Source organism: Alligator mississippiensis, chromosome 11, assembly GCF_030867095.1.
Source record: "Alligator mississippiensis isolate rAllMis1 chromosome 11, rAllMis1, whole genome shotgun sequence".
NCBI classification, from domain to species: domain Eukaryota; kingdom Metazoa; phylum Chordata; order Crocodylia; family Alligatoridae; genus Alligator; species Alligator mississippiensis.
Window position 1 is genome coordinate 20844407 of NC_081834.1, and position 13692 is coordinate 20858098.

Here is a 13692-nt window from a genome sequence, read left to right on the forward strand (position 1 = left end):
ACTTAATGGAATAAGTGATATCATGACAATTTTTCATTAGTTAATGAATCATCTTTGCCATCCTAAACAAACATTCTCTTTTTGGATTATTATTTTAAATTAATTTGCTTGTGTGAAACTAGCTGAGTTATGACACTTGCACATTGCTTATCAGAATTGTAGTTTACCAGGAAATCTTTTGAGGCTTTTATTTGATGCACAGTTTGTTCAATATCTACTTTTGTTTCTCAAAGCATTTTGATGTTTCAGCATTGTGATGTTGGTTTAATATTAAGTATACCATGCCAAGGTTCCACACTGCACAAGAATTTAGATATGCCGATTTTGTGAACCAGAAATTCAGTAGTGGTGTTTTTGTTCCTGGGAGCTCTTATAGGTCTGAATCACAGGCAATGGAAGCCAAGGCATCATAGACTTCTGAAATTTGGTACCTGCATACGTGGATAACATAAACTTGGCTTTCCTGAGCATGTCTACATACACATTAATGCACTGTTGTTACTGCACATTAAGTTTAGTACCTGGTACTAAATGTGCAGTACCTTTAGTACAGGTACTAAATGGGCTGTAAGCAGTGTGACTGTGCAGTAGTGCCGGCACAGTTCATTAGTGATGCTAATGCACAGTAGACTAATTCTACTGTGAATTAGCACGGCTTTTGCTCTGATGCGCTAATGTACAATAGAATTAGTCTACTGAGCATATAGCCTGTTGTATAGATGTGCCTCCTGTCTTGTTTCACATGAGGATTTGGAAGCAAGTTGGTCACATATAGGTGCACTAATTCTAGCATTACAACAAGGCCACAAAAAGTATAAATACTTCAAGGGTCCTATCAAAATATATCACTGCTTTAGTGTAGCACTCCTAGCATCAGTAGTAAGTACAAAATGCAAAGAACGTGTGCTCTCCTTTATGAAGGTCTCTTTTGTGAACTTTGTTCACAAAACTATGCCTTTCTTCATATTTGCCCCATTGGTGTAGTCTTGACTTCTCAAATCAGTGAATAAAGTTCTAATTTTTTGACTTTGAAAAGAAAGCTGCTGTCATTCCAGCACTAGTAAAATCTGTTACATTTGAGAAATCCAATGAAATAATCTTTTATCATAAACACTGCCTTCTTTTGCCCGTTACTGCATCTGCAGAAACAAATAATTGTCATCTGCTTTTGTTCACTATTGTCTTCAGAGCAGTCAGCATAATAATGTAATACTTGGCAGCTTTCAAGACAGAAATTATTTTCTTCCTCTTTTCTTGTTCCAGAGAATTTAAATTAGTTCATTTTAAATACCTTTGACCAGGTAATGATCACAGATTTCCTTCCAGATAATTCATCAGAGATGCTCTCTCATCTCAAGGTCATATTTCCAAAGTAACTCCACAAGTTAAAAAAGTTTCTTTTGTGGAATGAGTTAGTCTGTTGAACATTGCAGCATGTTTTCTATTCCATGCTTCCATGTCAAATAAAAAAGTATTTCCAATTCAGGTTGTTCATGTTCTCTCAGATAATTAATATGGTGCCAGTTTTCTTTATATCTTGTATGATTTTGTTTCAGTCTAATTTATGTGTGTCTGTGCATATGATTGCTGACCATGTGATCTGCATATTTCTTATGTTTCTCTAGGATATGCAATATGTTTTTCTAACTTTGAACACCGTTTGTAGCTAAAGTAAAATTTCTGAAGTTAAATAACTCGCAGAAGCAATAAACAGACTTGAATTCAGTTGAATTGAAAGGCAGAAGGTAATGTCCTTTTATACATTCTCCATTTAAAAGCTGACTTGAAAAATGGGGAATTGAAAAATTTCTTCCATTACTATGCAATGGAAAATATGTACAACGTCTTTGCACAAATTATGAAAATAGCAAATTGTGCAAAAAAGGCCACCCATTTGCAAGCAAAAGGCACCTGATTACCAGCCATTTGGCAAGATCTTTTAGGCTATTACAGACAGTCAAAAACCTCAAGCCTGAATCAATTCCATTTTGCAGGTTAGTTTAAGCTACATAAATTGAACTGATAAGCAAGTGAACATACATTCATTTTGATTCTGGAAATGCAGCCACATGCCTGCAGTGCCTCAGGACAGAAGCTGGGGGGTGCTAGAGCATGGCTCCCTGCTTCGCTGGAGCAGACATCTTGGACCAAGCCAAACCCACCCACCTTGGGGAGGGGCGGTGTTGTGCAAAGCATCCTGGTATGCTGGGGGACTGAGAGATAACTTGAATCTGGAGGGGATCTTGGACAGAAGTTCAATAAACCAATTTAACCTAAATCAGTTAAGTCTGGTACTACATCCATCCAGGTTTATCTTACACTGATTTCAGCCGTTCTGAAAGTGGTTTATGTGCAATGAACTTCCGCTGTTACAGATCTGAACCAGTTTCTAATCACTTATATATTAATTTATGAGTAACTTCTATCCCTAGCCTTATAGGCTATGGACAGACATTCAAAAAGCCTGAGTCTGAATTGATTCAGACTTAGCAGGTTAGTCTAATCTGGCTAGGTTGAATCAGTTTGTAACTGAAAAGACATCCAAGAAATGCAGGCACATACCTGCAGTGGCTCAGGCTAGATGCCAGGAGGCACTAGAGCAGCCCTCCCTTCCCTTTCACACTGCTGAGCTGAGAGGGCAGGGAGCATGGCCAAGTTCCAGCAGGATGCTCTGGTTAGGGGAGGAGTTCCCTCCCTCCCAACCAGCCCAGCAGGAAATCGATGACACAGTGTTAATCACCCCATTAAGAAAACAACAGAGGGACATTACCAGCTACCTGTTGATTCTGCCTTTGTCCTGTCTGTCACAGCATGGACTGTAGCCAGCATGTGGTCCACTAACTAACACTGAGAGGTGTCTGTGTAAGGCAGAGGGGATGGGGAAATCCCTGCTTAGCAGAGAGTAGGGAGGAAAGGTGGGGAGCAGGGGAAAGCCAGGCAGACGTCTGCAGTCTCTGCTGAGCTCCAGCCAGGGAGCAAAGGGGAGGGGCCAGCTCTGCTGTGGAACAGAGAGCCCTGACCATCCCAGAGAGCATGCTGGGATGGTGGGGAAGTCTGGTTTAACTAAACCAGCAAGGGGTCTGGGACAGACATTGCATAAACCGGTTTGACTCAAATCAGTTAAATCTGATACTACATTCAACCAGGTTTATCTCAAACTGATTTCAGCCATTTTCAAATTGGTTTATGTGCACTGAACATCTGCTCTGTTACAGGTTTAAACCAGTTTATTTGCAATGTCTGTCCCTAGCTATAGTGTTAGTACTGAGAGTTTCCTTCTCTGCAGATTCTTCCATAGTCCTCAATTAATTGTGCAAAGTCATCCGCTTATTATTACTCAAAGACATAAGTGTATGTGCTGATGGTGGTGCCTCACTGGTGATAACATTTTCTTCTTGTTTTCTTTCATAGCTATCAAAACTTTCAGAATAAACAAAATTTCATTAAGAAGGCTACTCTCAGAAGTAGGAAAAGAGATGTTTCAGTAGGATTCATAACTAGAAGATTCTAATACATCAATTAGAGACAAAATGGCTGGTGCCAGAAATCTTGAAAGTGCCTGACTATTTCACAGCATTGACTTCTCTTTCAGCATTTTTGTGATATTCAAGTTCTGAAAGATATTTCTGTTTTCATAAAAATGGTTACTATCATTTGGAGCTTTGGCTGTGATGATTTACAGTCTCATGGAGGACCACTAGCCAACTCTGCGTGTACACAAATACAAGCTAATTGAAACAACCACATATAAATGGACTCATCCAAACGGAAAGTGGCATATGTTGTCTGTTGTTGTCTGACACTGAGGCCTATAGTATGTTGTCATCTTAACAGAAAACCAATTATTGTTAGTGGATAATAAATGCTTTATATTTGACAATTTGTTGTTTTTTTTTTGCCGCCTCTATATTTGTCCACCTTTGGAGCAAACTGAGAACTGCCATCACATCTAAGGCTCTAATCCTGCAATTGATTTGGGTGTGGGTGAAGTCTTGCTCTCCTATAAGGCCCAACTGACTTTAGTGACTGAATAAGGGCAAAAAACATTTTAATGCTCCATTTTGGTTATGGTTAAAGTAAAAGAAAATAAAAAATGGTGATAGCCTTTTAACTTTTAATTGACTTGATCAGAATGATATTTTGTAGTGCCCTGGTTCAAAAGATACATTGCTACCTATCCATAAAAAAGGATCAACAGCAGGATATTTGATATATGATGTATTCTTTAAGAAAAAAAATAAATATTTCCTTAGAAATTTATCCAATAATATAGATTTCACAGGTACCATTAAACAGCTCAGCAGTCCACTAAAGCTGTTCTCTACTGTGTCATGTACCTAAACCTGGACTTAGTGGGTGAAGCAGTTGCTCACTAGTTATAAATATTATCATCTTACTGGTTTATCTGCAGATTTGTATTACATTACTCATGCCACATTCCAAAAAATCCATCATGAATCAGCTTGGTTTCATTTAATGAGTTTCAAATCCCACACAAAGGTGAGCCTACTAATACCAGCTGACGATATTTTAAAGTGTGAACTTTTTAGTATTGTACTAAATACTCACATAAACACACACATTCTATATATACAGGTAGAAGAAAGAGAGAGAGATACTGATTGTATGTGTATATGTCTATCTGGACATTATTTATTGGGAATTATATTGGTTGGGGTGTGTACACAAACACACACCATATATTTGTCCTGTGCATGGCCCTAAGGATGTTGTTTGCCACAGTATAATTTTCCCAAGTACAGACTTCTGGCAGCTCCATGGAGCTCTCATGGATAAGCAGCTGTACAAATTAAAAGTGATTCAAGAGTCAAGGGATAGTTTCACTGTTCTATTTCACTGCAGTTTTTAGGCATCTAAGTTATACAACATTACACTTTCTTTCATGTAACAAGTCAGAATCTGGCTTACATGCCTAAATGCCTTAAATGGCTACATTTCTGCCCTACCGTGTATGTTCAGAAGTGATCCACTACTGCCCTGGAAGCACTGAGCTCCATCTAAACATCACTGTAATTCAGCTTTACCATGGACTCACAGAAATGCTGTGTAAAGCATTATAACTGTAAGTAACCAGAAATCACAACTAGTGAGCAGCTTCACTGAACTGCCAGGGCTAATGCCCTGGTTTCTTCCTTCCTACCTTGCTTTAGCGGGCACAGATGGACAACTCTTTACTTTGGAGACAGTAGCAGGTGATGCATTGGAAGATCTAATTCATTTCCTTTGAGTCGTTTCACTGGTAACAGCATCACAACACTATTGATGCTTGTCTGACTTTTTTGCCTGTTGACCTTGAGTAATGCAGTTTTAAAGGAGATTGGTAACTATCATCTCCCTGGAGAACAAGACAAGTCACACAGGAAATGGGAATTTGAAGAAGCTGCTAGGGAGGAGGATGACTCTGTGCAGAGTCAGGAAGCAAACTGTTGAAAGCTCCCGTCAATCCGAAGTGTAATAGCATGACAGGGCCACCTAATATAACCCAGAAAATCTGTGAAGATTTGCTGCATATGCTACAAATATTAACATAGAAAATTGTATAATGAGCAAGTGAACCATAATCAAGATATTACTAAGGGTATGGGCATCTGAACAATTTACCTGGCATAAAGTTCCACCTTCACTGGCTATGTACAAGCTTTTAACCAGTGCTAACTGAAGGTTAACCCAGGAGAGTTACACTTTTTTCACTGAGGGCCAAGCTACTGCCATGTAGCCTCCACTTCTCATAGGGTACAAATGTGCACATGAGTAGTTACTGAGCAACTGCTGATGTGCAGTAAAGCCCAAGTTAAACTGTTTATATAACTAGTCCCAACCACAAATATTTTTGGATCAGGGATACACTTTTAAATTGTGTCCACCTCCCCCAACTGACACCCATATAACTCATTTTGGCTACTGAAGCATGGCAAATTTTTTCTTACGTTTATGCATTCTGAATATGAGTCAACTAGCCCTATTGTGGCTTTAACATGAAAATAAAACTTAGGAAGTTGTCTCTTCACTCTAGGTGACATTCACTGTACAAGTTCATAACCTGAACCTTCTGAAAAGACCTGATTTGGAAGAATAAGATCATGGTAATAGACCCAGTTTTATAATCTCACATGGCTCCAAAAGAATAAGCAACAACAGCTGCAATCCCAGCAAAGTCCTGAGAATCCTGGAGATCATTCCTTAATTTTTTTTTATTAGGAGGATGACCTCAGCATCAGTATCTGTTATCTACAGGGCTTTGCTTCTCTGTGCACTTCTGGATAGGAGGACATGCAAAGTGACTCTATATCTAGGAAGCAAAAGACTTCGCATGCTGGAAGAGAATCTCAGGCTGATGGCTTCTCTTGCTGATGCTGTGAACTTTTCCACTTCAGTCCTGTCATGACCTGAGAGAGTAATCTGGGTGGCTAACAAGTGCCTCAAATAGCAGGCGCTGCCTGTTTGTGTAGCATGTGGCAGATCAGGAAAGGGACAGGCAGCACAGGACCATATAGGACAAGAAGCAGAAAGCAGATCTGGAGATTGGGCAGAGAGTAGGGCAACAGAGCAAATCAAAGCAACAGATCAGGAAGAGGAAGGGGATTGGAGTGGCACCTGGAAGGGCGTGGGCTAACTTGTGGCATGTCTGCCAAAAAGTTTAGCTTTCACAGATATAGAGGATCCTTCTGCAAGGCTTTTGACAAGGTCCCACACACAACCTTCTTGTAAATTAATTGGAGAAATGTGGACTGGACAAAAGTACAATAAGGTGGATAGATAACTGGCTCAATAGTGACAGGCAAAGGGTAATTATTAATGGGTCCATGTCAGAATAGCAGGAGGTTTTGAGTGGAGTCCCACAGGGGTCTGTCCTGGACCTGGTGCTGTTCAACGTGTTTATGAATGGTTTGGAAGCTTCTTGAGCAAGTTTGAAGATGACATGAAACTGGGAAGGACTGCTAACATGTTGAAGAATGTGAGAGCATTTCAGAAGGAGCTCAACAGATTGGAAAGCTGGGCTAGAGCTAACAGGATGAAGTTCAGTGTGGACAAATGCAAGGTGCTACACCTCAGGAAGAATAATCAAAAAGACAGATGTCAAGTGAGTGACACCTGGCTGGATGGCAGCACTATGGAAAAGGATTTGGGAGTCTTGGTACATCACAGACTCAGTACGAGTCTGCAGTGTGATGCAGCCACACAAAAGGCAAGTGCAGTTTTGGGATGCATGGATAGAAGCATAAGGAATCAGAACTCCTTAGAGGTTGGTCTTTTATTAGACCAACTAGATCTTTTTTTAAAAAAAATCTTTAATTGCAAGCTTTCGGGCACGAGCACCCTTCTTCAGGCATAGGAGAAAAGATTGTAAAAGTTCTTGTAGGTAGAAATGAAAGTTCGTATTTCATAGGAGAGTTAAAGGTGTGGTTTTTAATAAAAATCTAGTTGGTCTAATAAAATATATCACCTCTACCATGATTTCTGATTCATTTTGCCTCTAGACCAATATGGTGGCAACCTGGATGCCTGAATAGAAGCATTAGGTTTGAGACACGTGAGGTGATAGTGCCTCTTTATAGCACTGGTTAGGCCTTTATAGCACTGGTTAGGCCTCATCTGGAATATTGCATGTAGTTCTGGGTTCCACATTTTTAAAAGGATGTGGAGAAGTTGGAGAAGGTCCAGAGGTGGACAGCAAAGATTATAAAGGGCTTGGAAAGCAAGTCATAGGAGGAGAGGCTGAAGGAGCTGGGCATGTTCAGCTTGTGGAGAAGGCGCTTAAGGGACATGACAGCAGTGTTCAAAGCACTTGAAAGGCTGCCATAAAGAAGAGAGAAACACCTTTTCTCTCTTGCTGCAGAGAAGGAGGGTGCAGACCAATGGCTTGGAGTTGCAGCAAAGTAAATTTAGATTAAATATCAGGAAAAAAAAAACCTTCTTCACTGTTAGAATAGTGCGGCGGTAGAGTAGACTGTCTAGGGAAACTGTGGACTCTCCATCACTGGAGATGTTCAAGAAGAGGTTGGACAACCACTGGTTGGGGATGATCTATACATAGTTATGCCTATTTTCTACTATGGGTATTTCCCATGCTTCTGGGCTTTGCTGGTTGTCCCTGCCCCTACCCTCTCTGCTACATGTCAGGGTGGTTTTAAACCTTCCTCAGAGGCATTGGGTGTTGTGTACCCATGAGGCTGAGGATTTTGAGTGGGGTGTGCCAGTCCTCCTGCTGGAACCAAAGCCAGAGGTTCCTGGCTGAAAAGTCTTGCCTCTCCACTCAGGGTCACACCGTTTGTCATATTTGGGGTCAGGAAGGAATTTTACCCCATGGTCAAACTGGTATGGATGGTGGGGATTTTTGCCCTCCTTAATAGTGGGGGCATGGCCCTCTACCTAGGATCTCTTGATCATATACTGGCAACATTTCATAGAAGCAGGACACTGGCTGCTGTGGCTTCCCTGCTTTACCTGTGGCAGGTTAGGGTGTTATGTCTGTGTTGTGTTAGGGTTGACAGTAGTCTTAGGTAGAGTTTAGATTATAGGTTTGTATAGGATGGTTTGGGGAGGGATGATCTTGCCTCAAGCAGGGGGTTTGACTAGATGACTTTTGGAAGTCCCTTCTAGACCTCCTTTTCTATGATTCTAAGATCAGGTAGCAGAAGGGGATTGGACTGGCACCTGGGAAGGGTGCAGGCTAATTTGTGGCATGTCTGCCAAAAAGGTTAGTCTCCACTGATACAGAGGGTCCTCAAGGCTAAATTTCATGAGCTAGAGTGGTCACCAATTTCATTGGTCAAGGCCTACTGGATAGTAGTGTCCCCTTCTTCTCATCCTAACTTAGCCACAAATACCCACTGGGTTTTGTGTGGGAAAGCATGTACTAGAAAGCATAGGAATGGTTGGTTTATTGCCACCTGGAAACTCCAGTTAAGACAGCTCTGTTCTGGCAGAGGAAAGGAGGAAAGAACTTTGGGCCAGGTTTTAACTTCATAATGTTGGAAGATAATATACAGAACATAGTGGGGAAACAGTATATCCAACACTAACCAGGTGCAATGGATGGATATATGCCAAAGTCTATGTTATCTCTTGTCATCCTTTACAATTTTGAGGACAAAAAGTTCCTTGATATGTACTCAGATATTATGAAGAACTCTCTTTCCTCTTCCAAGCCAAAAGGGAGAGGTTTGATCTTATGCCACTTTTAGGAGGCAACCTCATACAGTTCCCCTCAAATACAGAACATATTGTTAGGATTGCCATAATTCAGCATACAGTACTAGAAAATATCAGAAGATCCTCGTTTAAAATTCAGTAAAGCAAACACCCTTTATTTCAAAACAAATATACCAGACTTTCCCTTCTCTACCTGCAAAATACCAAGCACCAAGGCAGTCCTGGATAAAGAAAACATAATAGACATCTGAGTATAAGACCTACAAGGGCAAACAGAAATGATCCCTTGCAATGGCTTTATTTTTTTGGCCCAGTCCTTCACTATTGTAGTGAATGAGATCTTTTGCAACTGACCGAATAGAAGCAGATATAGGCCTTTGCACTGCTTGCCAACAAATGCTCCTTTTTCAAAAATAGCCTGTTGAAGAAAGAAGTGTCAGTTCTTGTCATCAACATGCTGCTTTTCTAAACCCATTGTTAGAAGGCACCTCTTCCAAGTGAAAATTGGCATATCATCACCTCAGTAGGCAAAGTGCCATCCTAACAGATGCGTAAAAGGGTAGGCATGCCAGAGAATCAGTTGGTATATCAACCTTGCCTAACAGGAGGTGGATTCCTATCCAGAAATATCAGAGATTATGTCTATCCTTTAGTCTTCTCTCATGTTCCTACATGTGTTTGTGTCCTGCCACCCCTGCTATCATCCATATATGACAGACTCAAACAAGTGCTTATTTGGATTTTGGACTCCTGCTTTTTGCATGGCTGGATACATGGATTTAACCCTGAGCTGTGCATTAACTAAAGATGGAATTTGCCTTTTTTTTGCAATGAGGATTCAGTTAGGCTCACCTGAATGCTTCTAGTCTTCCAATACTCTTCCCTTAATCTTGCCAAGGGACAGACAGGTTCTCCAACAATTGAGGCAATTGTCTGGAAAAGAATCCTCAAGAATCTCTGCATAAAGCACCACGGGATGTTCTCCCAGACACTGCAGAACCAGTGAAAAGACAGTAATGTGAGTAGGGGTTTTCTGTGGGAATGCTCATACTTAGGCTAGGTTAACCTGAGTGCTCAGACCTGAGCGCCAATCTTGTGATATAACCGTGAAATATAAATATGTCCAAATTGTCAAGTGGTGAAGTGTGTCCATGTTTGTGGTTTAGAAAATATGCCCCCACTGTTCCCTTGACACCAGAAAAAGTCACTTTGAGCTGCTTTAGGTACATATGCAGGTTTCAGTAAACTGGGATTTGTGTTCTATGAAGAGAGGAATGCACAGTAAAATGAAGTAAAATGAAAAGTAAAATGAAGTAAAATGAATACACACTATTCAGTAGTTCCAGCATAATTATGTATCTTGATCAAAAGGTTAGCAAGAGGTTAACCTCAGCTTCCTACCAACTCAGGGCTAGCATCTTCATCCGGGTCCTTTTGTAGCTTTTATGTATTATATGTGCTAGAGAGGGTCCCAAATTAATGCATGCCAAAATATATGTAGTTTTAAAATTCACCTCTGTATATCCTCATGCAGCTATTAGTTTAGCTATCACTAGGTATTAACATTTAAAAGGGTCACTAAATGTATATCGCTAGAAGGAAGCAACATTAGTTACACATTACCAGAACAAAACTAAATTAAGAAACAGCTCATTTCCTTTGTACCATCAATATTTTACTCAGCCATAGCCTGGATGCTTGTACTCACAAAGAGGAATTAATCATTCATGTGCTAATGTATAGCCATTATTTTTAAATCATCACTTAAGTAATCATTTTTGTGTGTGCTCAGATGTGTGATGTCTGCTTATAAAAGTGCAGCAAAAATCAATACAAATTAAATAAAATTTAAAAGGTTGGTATCTGTGAAATAGATGCAGGGAAATCCGTCATGCAATAAAATTGTAATCAAATTCATGTAAAAACTCTGTTAGTGAGTCATAAGCTGAAAAAGATACTGAGCTTATTTTAAACTGATTTATACCCCAAGCTACCCATCCCCTTTGTTCCAGTTGGTTTAGGCAAGTTGCAGATCAACACATAATCTACCTTGCTGCCTTTATAAAACTCAAACAACAAAATCTTATCTGTCATTTAATCTGGGTTAATGTTTCTCAACAGATTATTTACTCCTTACATGGTAATATTATTTACATATATGCAGCTCTTCCCATATGGACATTCACAAAGCTCTTTACAAGCTGAATTCAGAAAGTGCCACTGAAATGCTGCCATCTGCAGAGACGCAGCAGCCATTATCTGCTAAAGAGTATGCAGCAATGTGAAAGAAAGAAAACTTTTGTCTAGGTCAGAAACAATCCTTTTTCTTAGGAAAAGCAGAGACCAGTTCATTAAAACATGAGACTGATAATGTCTACTCAGTGCAGCTCTCTATTTTTAAAGTCTCATCTAGAACCTACTAACTTCAGTGACTTGGAGGGTTGAAGTCTCCACCTGTCATTCACCCTTATGCCAAGTCCTACCAAATTAGAGGGTACCATTTAAGAACCATTTTGCTTAGGCATAAAGGATTACACAAGGTGTAGGTCAATAAAAAACAAAGTTTAGTATACTTCCAGCAATGAAAAATTGTGGTCATCCTACTGACTTTTGAAGCCATAATTCCAGGGAGATTAGATAATCATTCAATAGACTTCATATAGTTAGTAGGGCTGTGCAAAGCTTCGGTCCCTGATTCGATTTGGCAGAGATTTGGCCCAATTTGGTGGCTGAATCTCCAAATCCGAATTGAATCATAGGACCTTTTAATCTCTCTGAATTGAACTGGAACCCTCAAATTGATTTGGAGAGATTTGGAAAGATTCGACGATCTGGACATAGACACAGCTTTAAATGTTTTTTCTACATACCTCTAGGTAACAGGCAGCTCGTGAATGCTGGGGCAGATGGAGTGTCCCACGGAAGTGCGGGGGGGGCCTCCACAGTGCACTTGGCAGCAGACCTGGAAGTGGACCAGAAGCACTTCCAGTCCACTTCTGGGTCCACCAGAGAGCGTGCAGGGCCCCCCCCCCCCCCCCTCATATCCCTGGCTTGGCAACTGGTGCCTCCTGGGTCTGGGGGAGGCACCTGGGATCCCCGCTGCAGCTGATCGCTGAGCTGGGGAGGCATGGGGGGGAGGGGAGGAGGGGCTGCCACACTTTCCAGTGGACCTGGAATTGGACTGGAAGTACTTCGGGTCCACTTGCAGGTTTGCCGCTGAGCATGTGGAGGGCCCCCCTGCACTCCTGTGGGACGCTCCATTGGTCTCAACATCGCAGCGTTCACAAGTCGCACTGGTACCTCAAGGTATGTAGAAAAAACATTTAAAGCTGTGTCTATGGCCGGATCACTCATTCTCTCAATCAGCATCGAATCTTCAGATTTGGATTCAGCCAAATCAAATCAGGGACAGTGATCCAAAATAATGAATTGAATCACTGTCCCTGATTAGGGCCGAATCCGAATTAGTTAGGGCCTACTTCACACACCCCTACTAGTTAGTACACCTGAAGTAGATTTGTTAAAAAATCTATCCTTTTTTGAAAAAGGGTCTATACCTCTATTGCTGTTTTTATGTTATACAGTAAGAGCTATACCACAAGGAGTCTGGCAATGAAGTTACACCCACACAATTATGGTGCCTTTAATAGGACTGTGTCATGGAACTTGATCCATTAGTGCTGCAAGTGTTTTTATATTGCTTCAGTAATTTTTATGATGACATATTTTGATGACAGCTTGAGGGTGCTTATTGTTTATGAAGCAATATCTAAATCTTGGCCAAAGGAACTCCAAGGCCAAAATATTAATCCATACGCTGTATGGTTTTTGACATGTTAACAAAGAAGGGAGGCAACAGTGTTCAGTGGAGAGGGCACTGGCTTTAAAGATGGGAGTCCTGGATTCTGTTCCTAGCTCTGACCTTAGTTTCGCTAAAATCTATAAAATGGAGAGTATGATGCCTAATGGACTGGACTGGAGGATTATACTTCTACTTCAGAGCAGCATTTGGGTTTCAGAAACTAGTTTTCAAAAATTGGAATAAAAACAGAGCACTATGAATTATTTTGTTTAAAGTGTGTGTGTGTGTGTGTGTATTCCTTCTCTCCCCTAGATCCAAAAACAATGAAAGTTTTGTGGACATTGATATGTCTCTGTGAAATGTTTCAAATCCAGCCAAACAGCATATTTTGGTAAAATGTGCCATCTAGTTCTTTTGGAAAGCACCTTGAGATCTATGGATGGAAAATGGCTTATGAATAGAGAGTAGTCCTATTAACAGGAAGCATGAATAAGGTATTGTGATGCGAGATACATTATAAATAAGTCAATGCATTTGAAAATGTAATTCTTTTGTCAACTGGGTATGCTGAGCATTTGGGATTGACCATTACTGTTACAGACATACAGGGCACTTCTACATGTGCAATTAATGCAAAGCAATAAACTCCTATTGCCTGGAACCACAGCATGTTGAGCCTGGTTGAAGCAGCCCCAGCTGGCAGGGGGCCCCACAGG

The 13692-nt window shown here is 40.7% G+C and overlaps 1 protein-coding gene and 1 long non-coding RNA gene across 13 annotated transcripts in view; one reads left to right on the forward strand and one right to left on the reverse strand.

Moving 5' to 3' along the window:
• The window catches only part of SEMA6D (semaphorin 6D), a 352602-nt gene that overhangs the window by 57546 nt on the left and 281364 nt on the right, over positions 1-13692 (reverse strand). Inside the window, exon 1 of one of the 12 annotated variants that reach the window (XM_059714663.1) lies at positions 10027-10190. The exons of the other annotated variants lie outside the window; for them this stretch is intronic. The gene's annotated coding sequence lies outside the window, so the exon portion shown is untranslated. Of the gene's footprint in view, positions 1-10026; positions 10191-13692 lie in introns of those variants that run through there. 12 annotated transcript variants of the gene reach the window in all.
• The window catches only part of LOC109280669 (uncharacterized), a 76779-nt gene continuing 73199 nt past the window's right edge, over positions 10113-13692 (forward strand). Inside the window, exon 1 of the long non-coding RNA XR_002087069.2 lies at positions 10113-10192. This is a non-coding gene — a long non-coding RNA (uncharacterized LOC109280669). The remainder of the gene's footprint in view (positions 10193-13692) is intronic.